This window comes from Amphiura filiformis, chromosome 6, assembly GCF_039555335.1.
Source record: "Amphiura filiformis chromosome 6, Afil_fr2py, whole genome shotgun sequence".
Classification (NCBI taxonomy): domain Eukaryota; kingdom Metazoa; phylum Echinodermata; class Ophiuroidea; order Amphilepidida; family Amphiuridae; genus Amphiura; species Amphiura filiformis.
Window position 1 is genome coordinate 66,742,659 of NC_092633.1, and position 18,765 is coordinate 66,761,423.

Here is an 18,765-nt window from a genome sequence, read left to right on the forward strand (position 1 = left end):
CTCATAGTTTGTGATTGCAGCTCTGCGTCTAGTCTGTTCGAACCACACGGAAATACTTATTGATATGTAGCACAGTCCCGGGAGCACAGTTGCAATGATTTTGGTTAACGGCGTGACAAGATGGAAACAATCAGAGTTTATGGTGAAGAATTGTGTGAGTTTTCACCCTTGCTCTTTGAATAGAATAGATTAGGTCTTTCAAGGTAAAGGTATTAGGTATCACTCTCAAGCAGCGGGTTAAAAAGGAAGTTTTCACGAGCATGCATAACGTTATCTTATCCGATTCTGGGTTCCCTCAATTCAGTAAGCTGAAGTAAGACATCTTATGTGTTGGTTGCGCGTTTGTCTGGCATTTTTATGAAGAATTTTAACAGAACGGCATACCGACACAACGAGGTGCTTGAGGAATTCGACGGCCTATAAAACACGGGTCCTCGGAAGACAAGAAAGGGGTTCTGATATCCCCCTAATATCCATACCCTAAATTTCCTTTCGAAAGTACCATCTTTTTTGTCTTTGGTATTACTGATTACTGGAAATATGATATCTGGAATTTGATTAGAATTTGGTTAGATCTTATACTTTCCTTCTTGTTTTTCGCAGTTTACTGCGTCTGAGAAGCACTTTGAAATAAATTGCATTGATTTAATAATTATTGCAATTGCACCCAGAGGTGTATTGGTCAAAAACATTTATGTGTAGGGGTTTGTCTGTGAGAAGAACTATGAGAGACGGATGTCTCGACCAACAAATGTAATACACTATTAGGATTATTGGGGGCCATAAAACTTTGACCCAGTTCAGCAGTGTATTGTTCTCCTGGAGAAGATCAAAATAAGTTGTATTAAAAACCAGCCTTCTTGACTGACCAATCACAGACGCCGTAATAAATGCCTTTGGAAGTATTAAGGAAAATCCATAAAACTTGACCCCGTACAATCAGTAGCGTAGCCAGCTGTGGGGGGGGCAGAGTGCCCCTGACAAAAAATGAAAGAAAAAAGTGCCCCTCTTACAAAAAATGAAAGAGAAAATCTGGAGGGCAAAGGAAAAGAAAAGGGGCAAGGAGCCCCTTTTCCACCAAAATTCTCCCCGCGAGCACATTGTCACAATGAAGCCCTTTTCATCCAGATAATGGGCGAAAATAATGCACGTCGTTCCAATAATGCCTTTCTTGGAAACCCGAAGACAAAACCGGTATATGTGTGTATGTAGTGCAACTGTAATTGTTTTCGTCTTTGCCCCCGTAATTTTATCCCCCCCCCCCCCCGACCAAGAAAGCTACGCCCCTGATGACGACAAGGTAGATGGTAGCTGGTTATAATGATTGTAAACACAGACCCTAGAAAACCTCATCAAAGCATACTCCAGTTGCACATGGCTATACATTGAAAATGTCCTAATATTCTAAGAATATTCTTAAATGGTTGTGGACCAATGTCTTTTCCATTGACATAAGCGATTAGTTTAATCAATTTTAGTACAAACTGATATGTAATTCATTAAAATCGTTCAATTTTTCACCACATTGGCCCACAGACATATAAATTAGTTAACCCCAATAGCTACAGTAAGCTTAGCTTAGTCAGTTCTTGTTGACAATATGGTTTAATATAGTTTGTGATGCGATCAAGCAAAATCAGTCGGAACTTGGAAATATTAAATTTTCAGTTTCTTATGGATAGTGAAAAACATTGACAAACCTGGATTTTGCAGAAAACCCCATTGAAATTGAATAGCCAATTCCAAAGATATGAGCAACTAAAGAGTTTTTTTCTTTTGTATGGCTATATCTCAAAATCACTATTTGCGAGTTCCGACTGATTTTGCTTGATGATCGCATCACATTATAAGTAAGTTTGCTTTGAAAATGGTTGTTTGTATTTTCAATTTAACCATGAAGTCGCGTCCAAGCCGGGCGTCCAAGGTTCTGATAAAAGTGTTAGAAATTACCCTTCCGTCACCATAAATCACGTAAATGGTCTCTCAGCAGCAAGCTGGTGTTCTTTTTTGACTGTGTGTATGATATTTTGCTTGCTACCTAAACTCAATTATTTGCTATAATTTAATTAATTCTTTGGTACCAAGCTTTACTGTAATATATTTTTGTTGTTTGTCCCTGTACCTGTTAACTCTTGTCTTCTTGTCCCATGTGGTTTTGTATTTTTGCTATTGCAGTGTTAGTCAGTAACTTCCAAGCTCTTCCATGGATGGTTTGCATACTGCATTGATTTTATCATTCTTGTTCTTCACATCATAGATCTGTCTTTCTTCATCTACAATCAGCATTGCAACAAAAATTTCACAATGATGCTAAAAACTATGTGCATATCTTTGCAGTTATTTGCCGTTAAGTTCAAATTGTGTTAACTTGACCAAAAGTGCTAAGCCTGACTCTGGTGTCATGATTGTTAATTTTTACATCGGTATACCATTGGATATACAGACTTAACATTTAGTGTGAAATATTTTTTCGCAAAATTCCAAGACTGGTCTGGAAGGGGTCTGCATAAACCGCACGGGGTAAATATTAATTGGGGTGTGTCGGGAGATGATATAAAATAATTGTTTGATAGAAAATGTGCTTTCCATGAGTTTACATTTTGGTGCTCATAATGTAGCAAATTTGCCTAAAATGGCGGATTTAGGGAGGCTGAATTTGAGCTTTGTGAGATACACAATTTCGGACTTTAGGCAACATTGTTCTGTTATTATCAAATTTATAGGGGTTTTAAGTGATATTTCCTAAACTTCGTCAGCAATTAGCATCCATCACAGCTGAAATATATATGCAAATGTACCAATTTTTTGAACATGGGAGGAGCTTAAAATATGGTTCTTAAAAGTGGTACGTATACTCAAAAAGTTTGAATGGTCCCCTGAGGTCAAATGTTATGCGTACCACTTTTCAGAGCCATATTTTTAAAGCTCCTCCCACTTTAAAAACTGGCAGATTACAAGTGCATTTCAGTTCTGACGAACACTTGTTGGTATTAGATTCAGTAAAAATATTGATCACCTCAAACCTCAATTAATTTGATAATATCAGAATAATTTTGCTCAAATTCAGAAATTTTATCCCCCCAAAAAAATCAAATTCACTCTCTTTAAATCCGCCATTTTAGGCTAATTCACTACATTATGAGGGCCATAGTGTAAACTAATGGAAAGCACATTTTCTGTCAAACAATTACTTTACACTATCACCCGACACACCCCAATTAATATTTACCCCGTGCAGTTTGTGCAGACCCCTTCCAGACCCGTCTTGGAATTTTGCGAAAAAATATTCCATACTAAATGTCAAGTCTGTATTACCGAAAATTGCCTCGAATTCCTAGGATCGTTTAATTGTGTGGATGGCAACTATTCGCTTGTAAATATTAAATGAAAATTGTAAGACGATGGTAAAAAACATTATATTGGGGACTCTTCGGTACCATAAAGATTTCGAATTTGCAATCTCTATACACTGAAGTACACTAAAGCTACAAAAACCATAAATACCGGACACATTCTCCCAGGGAGTTATTGCAATCAGCTGCAATCTCCATGCACTAAAGGTATCAATATGCTGCAAAAACCATAATTGCTGGATGTATCCAGGGAAGCTTTGAGACATTGTTTACACTTTGTAGACTCATTGTGTATTTAATGCAGTATTCTCGATTGAGTAAACTCGTCGGGGATTTTTTTTTCACTTCCAGTTCCGCTTTCACAGCCATACATGGGCAATATTTCACTGGTGCGTATCCATGCGTGTTGAACGGCACGTGTTCTTTGATTAATAAAATCAAATAAATGTAATACTCTCGCTTGTGCCTGTCTATGAAACATAATTATTACCAAATATGTCAGTGCATCTCTATAATTCGGAGAAAAGCAGAGGTAGAAGGGTGATGGTTAAATACTGAATTAAGAAGCTTTCTTCTCATCATTTCATTTGCAGTTGCCCTTCGACTTTTTCAAAATCGATCGGATACTTTTGCCAATTTTTACTTCGCACGGTTTCGCAAAAAAGCATGTCTCCATGCAGGTCACTGAAATGAACAATATCCCGGGCAGGGGTCTGATCCCGGGTACAAGATGTCCGGGCAAGATGTGCCAATGATTATTATTGACATGATTGAAGTATGTCTTCTGGTTTCTGGTTAAACCATGACTTGCTAAGACACGTCTCAATTGAGAATTTCTTCAGCCAGTTCATATATTTCTAAGACTAAGGCAATCTATTTGCCGAGACATCGTGCACCAGTTTTACAATACGTATCTAGTTGCTGATCAAAAATAATCGGGTACCGTTGTTTTCTCAATACGTACCGCGGCCGATTGCGCAGTTCGTGTTTGTACCGCGGGTTTGTACTTGATTAGGCTTCACTAAGTTCTAACTTGACTTAGTTCCATTGACTGGTGTGGCCCTTCGACCTCCTCTGAGTCATCATCCTCCACTCCATTCTTCCTTAGGCCTGCTGTTCATCCTGCAGCGACATCCCAATGCTGTATTTATTTGTTCCATCTTGTATAGTAGGCGACCTGTCACCTGATAGCTCCTGGTGGCATATGATCAGTGAAGTCGTTCTAGTAAGCTTGGAGAAAGGGCTAGATATCCAAACCATTTCATCTGTCGTTGGCTGCCACGGTTACGGTTCAGCCTGTACATGACCTCCTAATTTCTTATCTTGTCCAACACCAAGGATATGGCATCTCATCTCGACTGAATTATTTCACGCTTGCGTGGTCTGATTTACTCAAAGTCAAAGATATGGCTCCGAAAGTGGCAATAGGGAGACTAAGGTCTCTGTAAATCCTCATTTTCTAGTGACCTTGAGATGTCTTGGATGGTGCTTTTTCAATCTCACAAATGCCCAGGCTGCTAATGTGGTATGGCGTTAAACTTGCTCCTACCATTTACCATGTTTACTTGACGTCTAAATACCCACAGCATCGGCGGCGGAACCGGGGGGGCAGGTGGTCAGTGCATACCACACACACACACACACACACAAAATCAAAATCATAATGTGATGTGTGTTACATGTCTGGGTGAACATAAATAATTAAATCTCTATTCTACAACCTGAAAGAAAGTGTAAAAATGAAGCACCAAATGGCTTCAATTGGACCTTCATTTAGTAAATTTTCCAACCCCCTGTTTATGGATAACAAATAGCCTACCTTTTTGCTACTGCTTTGGACACCCAACACTATATATTTAAAGCAATAATGTATACAATAATAGTTACAACTTGTCCATGATTGGCTTCAATTTGGGCCTTCGTTCACCTGGCCTTCTTTTAACCCATTCAATTGGGCCTTCAGTTTGTAAAGTTTCTCACTTCTCGGGGGGAGCATCATCCCTCAGACACTACGTATACATAAACAAGTCGCCCTTTTCGTTTCTGCTTTGGTCACCCGACACTTAGGACCATATGCGCAAAAGAGTTAGACCGGGTCTTAAGTTACACCGGGTCTAAAGTTAGTGGAATTTAGTTCCATCAGGAATGGTCCTTTACTATTATTTCATTCCAATTATATTAGTAGCTAGCAAATTCTAAAGGTTTTAATGCAAAGTTAAAAAATAATACAAAATAACTTAAGCAAATGTAAAGGAAAATGTCCTTTCTCCTGAGACTAAATTCCACTTAGACCAGGTCTAACTTTAGACCCGGTCTAACTCTTTTGTGCATACGGACCTTAATGTTTATACAAATGTATACAATTAAAAATAGTGAGAACTTGTCCAAGAATGTGTTAACATTTTTCGGGTTTTTCAAACTAAAATTGTTGACAACAATAGTACCAACCCAGCAAACACACATTTTACCAAAAATGTTGAAATGTCGAGTTATATAAAGGGTATAATAATATTTCAATAACATAATATTTTTGAAAACGTGATGCAAAACATTCTAACATAATGTTATTTGACTGTTGACGAAATATTTTGCAAAAATGTTTGCCAAAAATATTTTAATAATAACGTTTTAAAAACGTATTCATGCTCTTTAAATAACCCGACATTTAAATGTTATTAAAACGTTTTGAATAAACATTTTAAGAACATTTTTGTGTTTGCTGGGAAACTGGCAGTAGTCCACCAAATGTTTTCGATTTTGCAAAAGGGAGGGGGCACATCCCCTTCAGACACCCCCTGCGTTCATTATTTTCGTTTCTGCTTTGGTCACCCGACATTTAATGTTGAAAGCAATCATTTATACAATTAATAATAGTGAGAACTTGTCCGCGAATGGCTTTAATTCGGCCTTCATTTCACCAATTTTCGGCTTTTTGAACTAAAATTCAAGACAATAATAGTACTAAAATGGACCACAAAATGGCTTCAATTGGGTCTTCATTTTGCAAAGTTTCACACTTCTGAGGGGGCACACTGGCATGTTGCAAGCCTTCAGACATGCTTTGTTCCATCTCCGATCCTATTCCTATTACATACCATAAATTGATATTGCATTGAATGGCATTGCATTATCATGAACATAATAAAGCCAACTGTTTACAATTACCATATTTGGTAAAAAGTGAAAGCGACACGCCTGATTAGTCAATGAACGGAAGTATGAACTAAAAAGGCAAGAACTTTGAACCATGATTGACTGGCAATATGTGCCAGCACTTTCCCTCTCAATACACAACCCAGTTTTGAAGCATACACACAGAAACACACAGAATGCATAGTATATGGTCGAATCCAACCAAAAGTGTCCACGGGCCAAAAATAAAAGTCCGAAATAAAAATGTCTCCACAATTTTTTCCTTTTGCCCATGGATTGATGACATATTGGCCTTATAGGAACCAAAAGTGCCATTACTAATCTTGAAAAATAAATTCAGGACGTGTGATAGTAAATGTGATATCAAAACCCACTGTTACCTACGAATACCACTAGGATGCTTTCACTATCGCAATACTAATCAACCTAAAACAAATGGAATATTCCCATTAACGTTTTTTTCGTGTAATGTAGACCACAGGGTGTCAGGAAAATGCTAGCTCAACCAGAAAATATTTGTTTTTATTTTATAACGCGATTAATATGATCTTAGTCAATTTATGCTAGTTTATTTTTGAAAATGAAGTTTAGGTCAGTTTCTGTATTTTATTTATCTAATGAGTATGAATCAATTTACACATTGTATTAGAACGAGTAGGATATATATTTTCAAGAATATTAGGAATTATACGCATACACCTAACGCTTTATACAATGAAAAGGTGAAGAAACCCGGGTATTCGTAGGTAACATGAGCGATTTAACAATATCTATATTGAGTTTAGAGGTTTAAATTTTGCTGTTATGGTAATGAATTAATAAAATGGTAGTTTTTAGATCTCTTTCAGATGGTACGTCCAAATGAATAAATGCAATTACCTTAGATCAAAACATTTTGATGCTTTTAGCAAGATTTTGACCACTTCATTTTGATATACAAGTAGTTAATCAGCAATTTTACATAATAAATAATTGTTGAATGAATCCGTATATGGGTAATAATAGTGTCCTGGGGTACCGCTTAAAGTTTTTGACAATTAATTTCCATTGGTAGACACACTTCACTACACATGGCATGTATTATGCTGTATTCGTAAGTAACATTTCAGTATTTGTAGGTAAGAATTAGACTTTTGGTGGATATCGGAATCAAAAATTCATTTTATAAAGCACTTTGAATGTATTATTTTTGTTATGTGCGTTACTTGATACTTTAGACCCTATCATGTATTAATAATGTCGGTTCACAGCGGTTGAAAGAGGATTGAAGTAAGAAACAAAGGCACTAAAGTGACTTTAATTTGCTTAATTGCACACAAATCACTTAAAACCGTTATTGCAGACTTGTGAAGTCCATCTTGGAGTCAGTTACGTCTTGTGGCCTTTCGTTTGAGGGCAACTACAATTAGCTTTATACCAGGGTCCATCAATGTGTTGTCTAGATCATGAGACAATGAGAACAGTCGTTTTTTCCATGGTATTCGTAGGTAACCTTAGCGAAAACGTCAAAAGTTACCTTCGAATAAATCAATTTGGACACAAATTACTCAGAAACCAGAAGGTCGGTAAACATTTAAAATGAAGCACACATGACAGTTGACAAATCCAAGTATTTATCCCTTCTAATCTTCTTTGAATCTGATTTTTCTTTCAAATGAGCAGACCGTCGTCTATTTCAGTACATATTTTTCACCAATTACGCCGTATTCAGTTTTGCATGGTGGGCATGTATGTGAATTCGCAACTTTCATTGACATATGATTTGATAGCAAACATACAGGCCTTTGTTATGTACCAATATGGGCATTGGCATGAATGGCGGTGTTTCACAATACTGTCATGATGTCAAATTTTATTCGTAGGTAACATTCGGTTACGAAATTTACCTACGAATACTTGCTTTTATTGTTGACATCTCAGAAATATTTAAACGCAGGCTATTGAAACTTGATAGAAATAAAGAGTGTATTACCCTGCACCTATTGCTTAACTATTGTTTACTATTCTCTCACTTTGTGGAAATGGCACAGCTTTTAACATGTATTCGGAGGTAATGCATATTTTTTACCAAACCTACCTTTGTGCCATTTAGAATTTCTGGCAGCTAAACACAATAATAAAGATGTCCGAATGCAATGCATTTCAGTATTGGACATATCAAAGCTTGTATCAATTGCGCATTTATTAGTGATTTCCATTTTTAAAGATATATCTAGTGCTATGAAAAATTGTATTCGTAGGTAATGTAAAAAATACCACTCAAAAAATTATCACAAAAAATTCATAATTATGTACAAATATGTGAAAAATTGAACAGGCAATCTTTGAATACACACCTTTCAGGAAATCAATTTAGATTCAATCCAATGACTTCTTTTCATAACTGATTTAGATGTTTTTAAAATACTTTCAGAAATATTGTGAAAAAATAGGTAAAAATAGCATGTTTTGGGGTCTCTGTGTCTAAGTTTTTCACAGAAGGGGGTCTTATTATATATGGCGCGAAGCGTATGATCAAGGCGAATAAACACAATACAAAAACGAATACCAATTGATTAATACTTTTAAGTTATGGCCCTGAACATGCCGTGTACACTTTTCGTTGGATTCGACCATATGCTCTTTGCATGAAAACTTCTTTTCAAGATTTTCTTTCCTTCTTTATATTTTCTTCTTTTTTTATTTATATCTTTCTTTGTTTTAATTATTTAGTTTAGCTTTTTTAGATTTTACGACAAAATATTATTGCATGTTATAAAAGAAACCCGTTTCTAGTTTTGTGTCTGAACATAATGCAATTTTTGTCGATTTGGAAATTTAGGGTAAGTTGTTATGGTGGACGAAATAAATGTATATAAATGTATATATTATTATTATACATTATTAATTATTCCAAAATCTGAATTCGCTAATTAATTTGCTAATTAGCTGCTTAAAATACTTTCAGTAACAGGTTTAAGTCACAAGTAATCATAACAACCCAGAAATAAAGCCTGTCTCAAAAAATATTGTGCAAGTGAAAAGCGCCCTCTTTGGCAATTAAAAAATACTGTTGTGGCATGATGCTTAAATAAACGTCAAGGGCGCATTCTTAGCTCTCAAATGCCGTTTGTTCTTTTCAATTTGGTTGTTTTAATATCGAGATATTTTTAGTTAAAAAAGAAAAGAAAAAAACAATTGTGCCACTTTTGCTAGGGAAGAGGGCTGTACATGATGTACTTAAATCAATGATAGCATTAAGTTTATCAAGAGTTCCTTCGTGAAATCAAAAGAATGCATCGACAAAATTGTTTTTACTGTTTTATCATGACACAGGTATAATGATTCTCTTTTCCACTTGAGACAGATTAAAAGATAAATAAATATTTCACATTCTGCTGTAAAATCAAATACATGTACATGTCAATGATTTTATCATGGTAAATACTGTTCTCTTTCACCCTTTGTCACTTGTTACGAGTCGTACTTGACTCAAGGCCAAAATCACCTTTTACCCGAACTCACACGAATAGAGGCCTTGCATGCGACGTATCATCCCGTAAATATGGCGGACTACTCAAATGCATTCAACAACAGCATGATTGCAATCTACCGTGACAGTTCGTCTCACACACATAATCCTGCACTACGATCAAATAGGTTGATGACAACATTTGATTGAATGGACTACACTCCGCCATAACTACGGTGAAGGACACCGGTTGAAAACCTTTGTTTGGAGCCAATCAATAATTTCATGCAGGGCCTCTATGCACAACACAAATACACTGTTTGATTAAGCTAACAAAGTCTAAGAGCTTCTAAGTCTTTAAGGGTAGACGAGGTATTGTTGGTCGAAGCAACATAAAAATCGATTTTCATTATCTAGATCAATATATTATTGAAAATTAATACCTTGGTGTTTTGCAAAAGTTCATTCTATAATCGTATACTTTGCAAACTTGCTTAATTTATTGTTGTTAATGAGTTATGTACGTTTTACAAAAGTGTTGTTGTTTCAGCCCTCTTTACAACATAACTCAAGAACCGCAGCACCTATAGAAGTATATCTGTGATATTTTAATTATTCTACACGCTCGCTATGAATTGAGCAATGCAGTTTTTGCCAAAGCTCACTACCATTCGTAAGATGCTGTGAACTACCAAATCACAACAGTTTAAAATAATTAATAACCTTAACTGAAAGCACGTTATGATTGGTATAATATATGACAACAAATGCACATACACAATAATCAAATATAATCAGTCTTTATCTATTTAGTACTTAGCCAGCATTCTTCTTCTTGGTGATCACAAAGTTCTTGCAATGTTCTGGACGACTGATGTAATATATCCTTATTCACTTGTCCTGCGAAAATCAGCGAAGTCCAAGTCCAATGAACACTTGCGTTTATAAATATCCTTGCGTATGGAATCCTCACACAAAAATGGCGTTGCTTTCTCCTTGCGCTGCTTTCTCCAAACTTAACTCCTTGCGCTGCTTTCTCCAAACTTAACTCCTTGCGCTGCTATGGTGCTATTTCCACCTTTCACACAATATCTTCAGGAAGCAGGACTGCGATGCAGTTGTCCACACTTATATTGACAGCTGTGTTGTATCAAAAACCATAGATCATCATATTTGGATAATCTATGCATGAACCAGACTTCAGCGAGTCGACAGAAGAATTTATATTCCTTTCTTGGATGAAGTACGTTCTTTGACGTATTCTAGATCTTCTCCGATAACACTGGCAGGTAGTAGTGCATTGACTACTTAAATTAATTCTGGTTCGCAATTTCCTTTCTTTGAACGAATTGGACTGTAAGCATATTAGCTAGCTAGCCCAGATCAACACTACAAACTGTCAATAATTGTGTTTACATTTTCTTATATGTGACGTGTCATGTCAAAAGGAGACACTTTTAGGCAGGATCGTAAATGGAGAAATAGCCAAAAATCTGCTCGGGGTGATTTTATCCCAATTTGGGTTTGTTGCGAATTTGTGCTGTTATTAATGTTTAAAATATTGTCTGATAGTTTCAGACCAGAATATAACTGGCATCTTGTATTTTTTTAGACATTTTTCAAGGTAATTCCTACTCTCAACATTGTCAATAATATTTTTAAAGGCTGATATCTCAGTTTCTAATTTTATAATACTATAACTTACGAACTCAATATCTTCGCTCAGGAATGTTTGATTTCATTGTGGAAAACGGCGTTGTGGAGCAAAATATCTCTATATTTAAGATATGTAAAAACCTCAATATTGATAACCTGCCCATGACACGTCACATATATCAATCAGTGGGTAATACCAAATATTAATAGCCAAATGTGATCTTGGAAATTCCCAAGCCTTAATTATAACATTAACCTTTCACATGACATCATTTCCTGAGGGGAATACCGTTATGTCATCTTCACTTCACAACCTCAGGGGTTTCCAAATATTCCAAATTAGATATGATTCAACTTGTTTTGCTCAATTTGAGAGGGGAATTCCCCCAAAATGTCATCACTCATGTAACTTTGTAAACAAAGATAAATAATCAAATCAAATTACTCAGGGCACATCACACACTCAAGACATGTTAAAAGACAAACAAATATTGCACACTCTGTTGTAAAATGAAGGTAAAAATCATGTCAACGAAATGTATCGTATACGTTTGAAATTTTACTGAGCAATTTGTTTGGAGAACTGCGCAAGGAGTTAAGTATTTGGAGAAAGCAGCACCACTTCTGTGCGAGGGGTTGGAATTTTATACGCAAAGGATTATAAATGCAAGTGTACAGTGGACTTCGCTGAACAGTGATTTTCGCAGGAAAAGTGAATAAGGATATATACATTGCAATAAACTCTATGATCACCAAGAAGAAGACTGTCGGTTAAGTAGTTTAAAAGAGTGATTATACTTGATTATATTGCATGTGCATTTGTTGTTACGTATCAAGAATATTTTTCAATTAATGACTTAGATTTGTTAACTTAATCAAACAGTGTATTATTGTTGTGCATTGGAGTCAACTTGGGTAAAAGTTGATTTTGGCCTTGAGTTATTACGGCTCGTAACACTTTACTTTTTCTGAATCCTAATAATGAGAGGAATACAATTATATGCTTATCCATATTCGGTCAATTTTGAAATCTGAGCCCTGCAGTAGCGGCCATTTTGAATATATACAAATTTTTCCCCTATGTCCTTTTTTGTCCTTTTTGGATATGTTGTTCAGGAGGGTGTTTAGAGTCACTAGCAAGCAAAAACATTGGTGTTCCAATTTTTTCTAGCTCTAACCATAGACTCTTCAGAGTCTATGCTCAAACGCGAAATTGACACTCGTCTACTCCTCGAGATATATCAAACTATTCGGTCTCGTGCGATTATCTTGATTAACGCAACATTTTCCAATATATCAGCGCTCAAATCGGACACAATAGATGAATAAAGGCTTCAGTCCGTTGGATTAGAACAGCTATAGTCTGATCAGTACAATGACGTAGAAAAACATAGATCGCTGAGCTCGAGCTGGTACGTTGCCGTTTCATTGACAATCACACACTGAATAAGCCATTATGAAATGAAGGACCTAACAAAATCAGCATCAAATACAACTAAAATGGAAACTGAATTTACTCTAGCATGTATGGATTAATAAAATAAATAAATTACTTGTTTTAGCATATTCAACTTTACTGTGTACCATTTTTTATCAAAAATTGCTGAATAATAAAGGCAAGCACGCTCCTAAATCTAGTTCATTCGCCCGTTGCCATGCAGCGCTACAGGAACTGCGACTGAAGGCGAAATTTCGTAAAGTGGTAGAGTTGTATAGCGTGGCAACACTGATGAAATACCAGATTCAGGCGTGTTTGCCTTTATAATTCAGCAATTTTTTGATAAAGACAATGGTATACTGGGAAATTTAATGCGTTTTAATACATGATTTGTTCAACTTTGTGATCTATACAGCACCCAAACCGGGACCCAAACCTGCTTCACAGATTCGGCGAGCAGGGCACTCTATCCTTTCTACCTCATTGGATCAGTACGAACAGTTTAGAGCGATTTTCTAAAATTAAAAGAATCACTTTTCAGCGGGACTTTGTATAAGTTACTACACAGCTCACTGAAGTTGTGAAAGCATTGAAAGACTGCAATATCATGTTAAAACATACCCGATCTTCCAGGTTCTATGATTAATAAAATTCCCCTTAAAGGGAAAAGCCAGCTTCAATATAGAAGAGATCTTTTGTAATTAGTGTGGAAGGCATTTTATTGAAGGGATAATGATTGTAATTATATGGGAAATTATTGAATTATATCGGCATCTATATCGGTGAAGGTACCACATATGGGTAATATTGACTTTGTTAGAGGACACAAAATATGGACAGTTGTCATTTTTTAACTATTATTTAAAGACCCATTCAGTGATCTCAGCGCAAGTGTTAAAAAAATTGTTTATAAATTGCTTAAAAGTAAAGGATAATCATTCCAATTGTCATTTGATATTTTTGAAATGAAACATTTGGCAAAAAAACGAAGAAAACAGCAGTATTGACGAAGTTGAAGCCCCATTCAAATCGGGATTCATATACAGTAAGCCAAAAAATTAAGGTATCAGTTATGTTCACCCCTGTATATCATAAATAAAGACAAATATGTCCAAATTAAAACAAGCAACCAAGACCTGTACTCTTTAGCTCTGATTTAAGACCTTACTTGTTAAAATTGGCTGAGAATGAAAGAAACGGTAACTAAAAACCTAATGAAGAAACGAAATCAAAAGTTGCACTTTTGTGTTCTAATCAATGACAGCACGACGCTGGTTTTAACGTGCTATTGTCTGTCCAATTAACTTAGACACCCAGTTTTTGTTACTTATTTGAAAAAATATCCACTTTTAAAGAAAGTCATGAAAGAAAAGTGTTAACATTCGCTGAGACCTAACAGGATTTTTGTGTTTCCAAAGGATTGAGTGAGAGTTTACCAGAAATTCTATTGAAATTGGAAGGTTTTTCTCAACACTTTAAAAATAATCCGGTAGAAGTTGGGTACCATTATTTTGGAAGGTCTCATTATAAAGATTTGTAGGTATGGTGATTTTGGATAGTGAATGGATGAATAGTAAATTAATTATACTCCTCACCAAAAACATTTTATAAAAATGAAAAATATAATTCAGTTCATAAAATGCAGACAGTGTTTCTAATTGGCATATTTATTCTTAGTGTATTAACTATAAGTGATCCCAGCTGTCCCTCAACCAATTACAACAATTCGGCGCGGTATTTGAATCTTCTTCTGTGCATGCTTTTGGCTTGGCCCAATTCTAAGAAAATACCAATTGTATGCACTATAAATGTTCTGATGTTATTGGTGAGGAGTATAATTCACAATACACTCCAGCCACATAGTAACTTGCTCTATCATTTGTTATAATGCACCAACTGTGACATCTTTTGAGTTATAGAGGTTGTGCATGGAATTATTGATTGGCTCCAAACAAAGGATTTGAACCGGTGTCCTTCACCGAAATCATGGCACAGCGCAGTCCATTCAATCAAATATTGTCATCAACCTATTTGATCGTAGTGTATTTGTTATGTGTGTGAGACGACCTCTCGCGGTAGATTGCAAACATGCTTTTGTTGAATGCATTTGAGTAGACCGCCATTATTGTGAATTAGTAAAAGGATCAAAGAAAAAAGGGTGGAATCACTGGTCACTGATCAATATGCATGATTACAATGTTCAAACACCCCTTACTGTAAATAGATTATCCCATCAAAAGTTTAAAGTCATTAGGAATATTCGGCTGGACCCAGATATCTTGCTGTAAATTGGTCAAAATTGAATAAAAGTAGACAAGGAAGAATATTTTTTCATCGCTTTACTAATAATTTCTGTTAGGTCTGACCGTGTTTAACAACTTTTCTTTCATGACTTTTTTCCAAAGTGAAAACTTTTCGAAATATATCCTAAAAACCGGGTGTCTAAGTTATTTGGACAGACAATAATCAATGGAAGCGCAGCGCTAGTTCTCTTGTTCACGAACGCTTTGTGTACAAATCAATAGGGCATTTAACGCAGCAAACTGCAACTTTAAAGCGCGCTTCAGACTCCGTATTGTACGTACAATATTGTATGTACAATACTTTTCGTGACGTCAAATAGCATTACACGTGCAATAAATAGTATGTACCGGGAAAATATATATTTTGCTACAATCATAGGTTGCTTAATTGATACGGAGTTGCCAAATTTCTAAGAGTTCTAAATTTAGTGAGTGCACGTAATGATGAGCATCTTTTAATGTCTTCTTGTATTCAACCATGGTAGGTATCATAACACCTACCATGATTCAACTGTACTTGAATTATTATATAATCAATAGGCACCTTTTTAAAGTTAATAATCTATATAATAATACGCTATTCTCTGTCTGTAGATCTGTTTGTCTGTCTGTGACTGCTAATGTGAGGCCGCCGTAGGTCATACGGGGCTCAAACTTGGTGGGTGGGTGCAGCTTGGTATGAGACCGAACGAGTTTATATTTTTTAAGGTCAAAGGTCAAGGACGGGGTCAAGTTCAATTGAAGTCTAATTTCAAATAATTTAAATGGCAAATCTAGCCATGCCATTGTGTTGACCTTGGACTATCAAACAAAAGTTTCCACGGTGACCTTTTCGTCAGACCAACGGTTAAGAGGTCAAAGGTCAAGAAAGGTAAAAATTTCAAACTGCCCCTATGAAGCTCAAACTTGGTGGGTGGATGGAACTTGGATTAACAAATAAAAGTTTCCACGGTGACCTTTTCGTCAGACCTACGGTTAAGAGGTCATAGGTCAACAAAGGTATAAATTTCAAACTGCCCCTATGAAGCTCAAACTTGGTGGGTGGATGGAACTTGGAATAACAAATAAAAGTTTCCACAGTGACCTTTTCGTCAGACCTACGGTTAAGAGGTCATAGGTCAACAACGGTAAAAATTTCAAATTGCCCCTACGAAGCTCAAACTTGGTGGGTGGATGGAACTTGGAATAACAAACAAAAGTTTCCACGGTGACCTTTTCGTCAGACCTACGGTTAAGAGGTCATAGGTCAACAAAGGTAAAATTTCAAACTGCCCCTATGGAGCTCAAACTTGGTGGGTGGGTGGACCTTGGACTAACAAACAAAAGTTTCCACGGTGACCTTTTGGTCAGACCTACGGTTAAGAGGTCAAGAAAGGTCAAAATTTCAAATTGCCCCTCTGCAACTCAAACTTGGTGGGTGGGTGGACCTTGGACTAACAAACAAAAGTTTCCACGGTGATCTTTTCTTCAGACCTACGGTTAAGAGGTCAAAGGTCAAAAAGGTAAAAATTTCAAATTGCCTATGGAGCTCATACTTGGTGGGTAGGTGGAAATTGGACTAACAAACAAAAGTTCCATTGTGACCTTTTTGTCAGACCTACAGTTGAGAGGTCATAGGTCAAAAACAAAGATTTCAAATTGCTCATGGAGCTCAAACTTGGTCGGTGGGTGTAACTTTGGCCAAGGAAGCCCAGGTTTGAGATCTGCAAAAGCCAATAACTATGACAGCCGAGAACCGCGAAATACGGGTAACCGTCTAGTACGTCGTATTAATACTAATATTAATAATATTAAAATTGTAATAATAATATAAATGGCACATTCAGATCTTATTTATTTATTTATAGATTTATCTATTTAGGCCTATTTGTTTATTTATTTATTTATTTATTTATTTATTTATTGATTGATTGATTGATAACTGATTGATTAATTGATTTAGAGATTCCTATATTGATTTAGAAAGTTTAAAAGTATTATTTGTAGGCCTTTGTATTTATTCTGGTTCTGATTTTATTGATACTGATATTTTTGTTAATTTTTTAAGTTTTGGCATAGCATTCGTTACATTATAACACGCTGTGTTATGAATTTGCAACACCTTTTTACATATTGATATCGTTGAGGCATGTTATGATAGGCCTACTTATGATCATCACAATACATCCATAAACGTGTTAATGCAGTAACCGTAGCGTTAGGGGCACGGAAGCCCCCCCCCCCCCCCATTGATCTGAAATATTAGAAAATCCCATAGGAAAACTGCCGAAAACGGCTTGTGCCCTCCCCCCTCATCAGAACCGGATGCAACGCCTTCTATACTTTTTCATTCATTAATTATAGGCGTGTTAATAGTAATGCGTTGAGTTTTTAAAAAGTAATATCCGCCTTTTTTTCTTTCTTTTTGAAATGACATACGGTACTTGTCAGCATGGAAAACATTTTTTTTTCGTCAGAGGCAGATATTTGGCCTATTCAGTGTCATAAAGCTACAAAATAGACGATCTTTTAAAATCATTTTAAATATTTTTTATTTATTTTTCAACCTTATTGTTTGTATTTGTAATGTTCACACAATCTGAACATGTGCTTGTAGGACAACGATTTTGAATTAAACATGTTAATTGTGAATTAATTTTAATTCCCTAGAACACCACAGTTAAGCGTCCAAAATTGTAAGTGGGTTTTCTTTTATTTAACCTCATTATTTCGCTAAAATTACTCGAAAACCCTCCTAAGAGTTGTTGTTACTAATAAACATTTCATAATTTTGGGCAAAGGATAGCCAAATAGTTGACCGAAATCGTATATTTGCACCAATATTTGACTGAAATCGTATATTAACATTACCGCCCCTTCGTGGCTTTATTGCAAGCCAAAGTGTGAAACGAGATTATTTGAAATATATATTTCAGAGTTGAAAGAGTTTCAATCCTACGAATATATTTCTGAAATATGTCTCTCTGATTGGTTGATGGTCAAGAGGATTACGGCATCCTCAAAGCCTCTTGCTGTAATTCTCTAATCGATATCTATTATAGGACCGATCTTCTGAAATCCATACAACCGTGTCAAATGAAATAGTCTCGAATCATAATTTGTGCACGATACAACGTTGATACGTCAGATTTCGGAATTTTATTAAAAATAGGCATAAATCACATTGAACAGGTCGAATGCTGGCAAAAGTAGATAAAATAACTATGGGTCGAATTCACATTAATCAGTCCTGGGGCCAGGATAACATTTAGGACTCCTTCGAATTCTAAAACAATACTTCGCCAAATATCCTTGCTTTCATTTTTTCATTTAATTTGTTTTAATTTTAATTAATTTCTTTATCCACTGGCTCTCTGGTAAATCCGGTATTGCCAAATATTTCTTGTCCATTACCCGTGTTAATCTATTTAT

General features: G+C 35.8%; 1 protein-coding gene across 1 annotated transcript in view; it reads left to right on the top strand.

Annotated features, from left to right (window-relative positions):
- LOC140155866 (S-adenosylmethionine-dependent methyltransferase Rv2258c-like) overlaps positions 1-18,765 on the top strand; it is a 77,119-nt gene continuing 58,354 nt past the window's right edge. The window contains exon 1 of the mRNA XM_072178860.1: positions 1-154. The gene's annotated coding sequence lies outside the window, so the exon portion shown is untranslated. The remainder of the gene's footprint in view (positions 155-18,765) is intronic.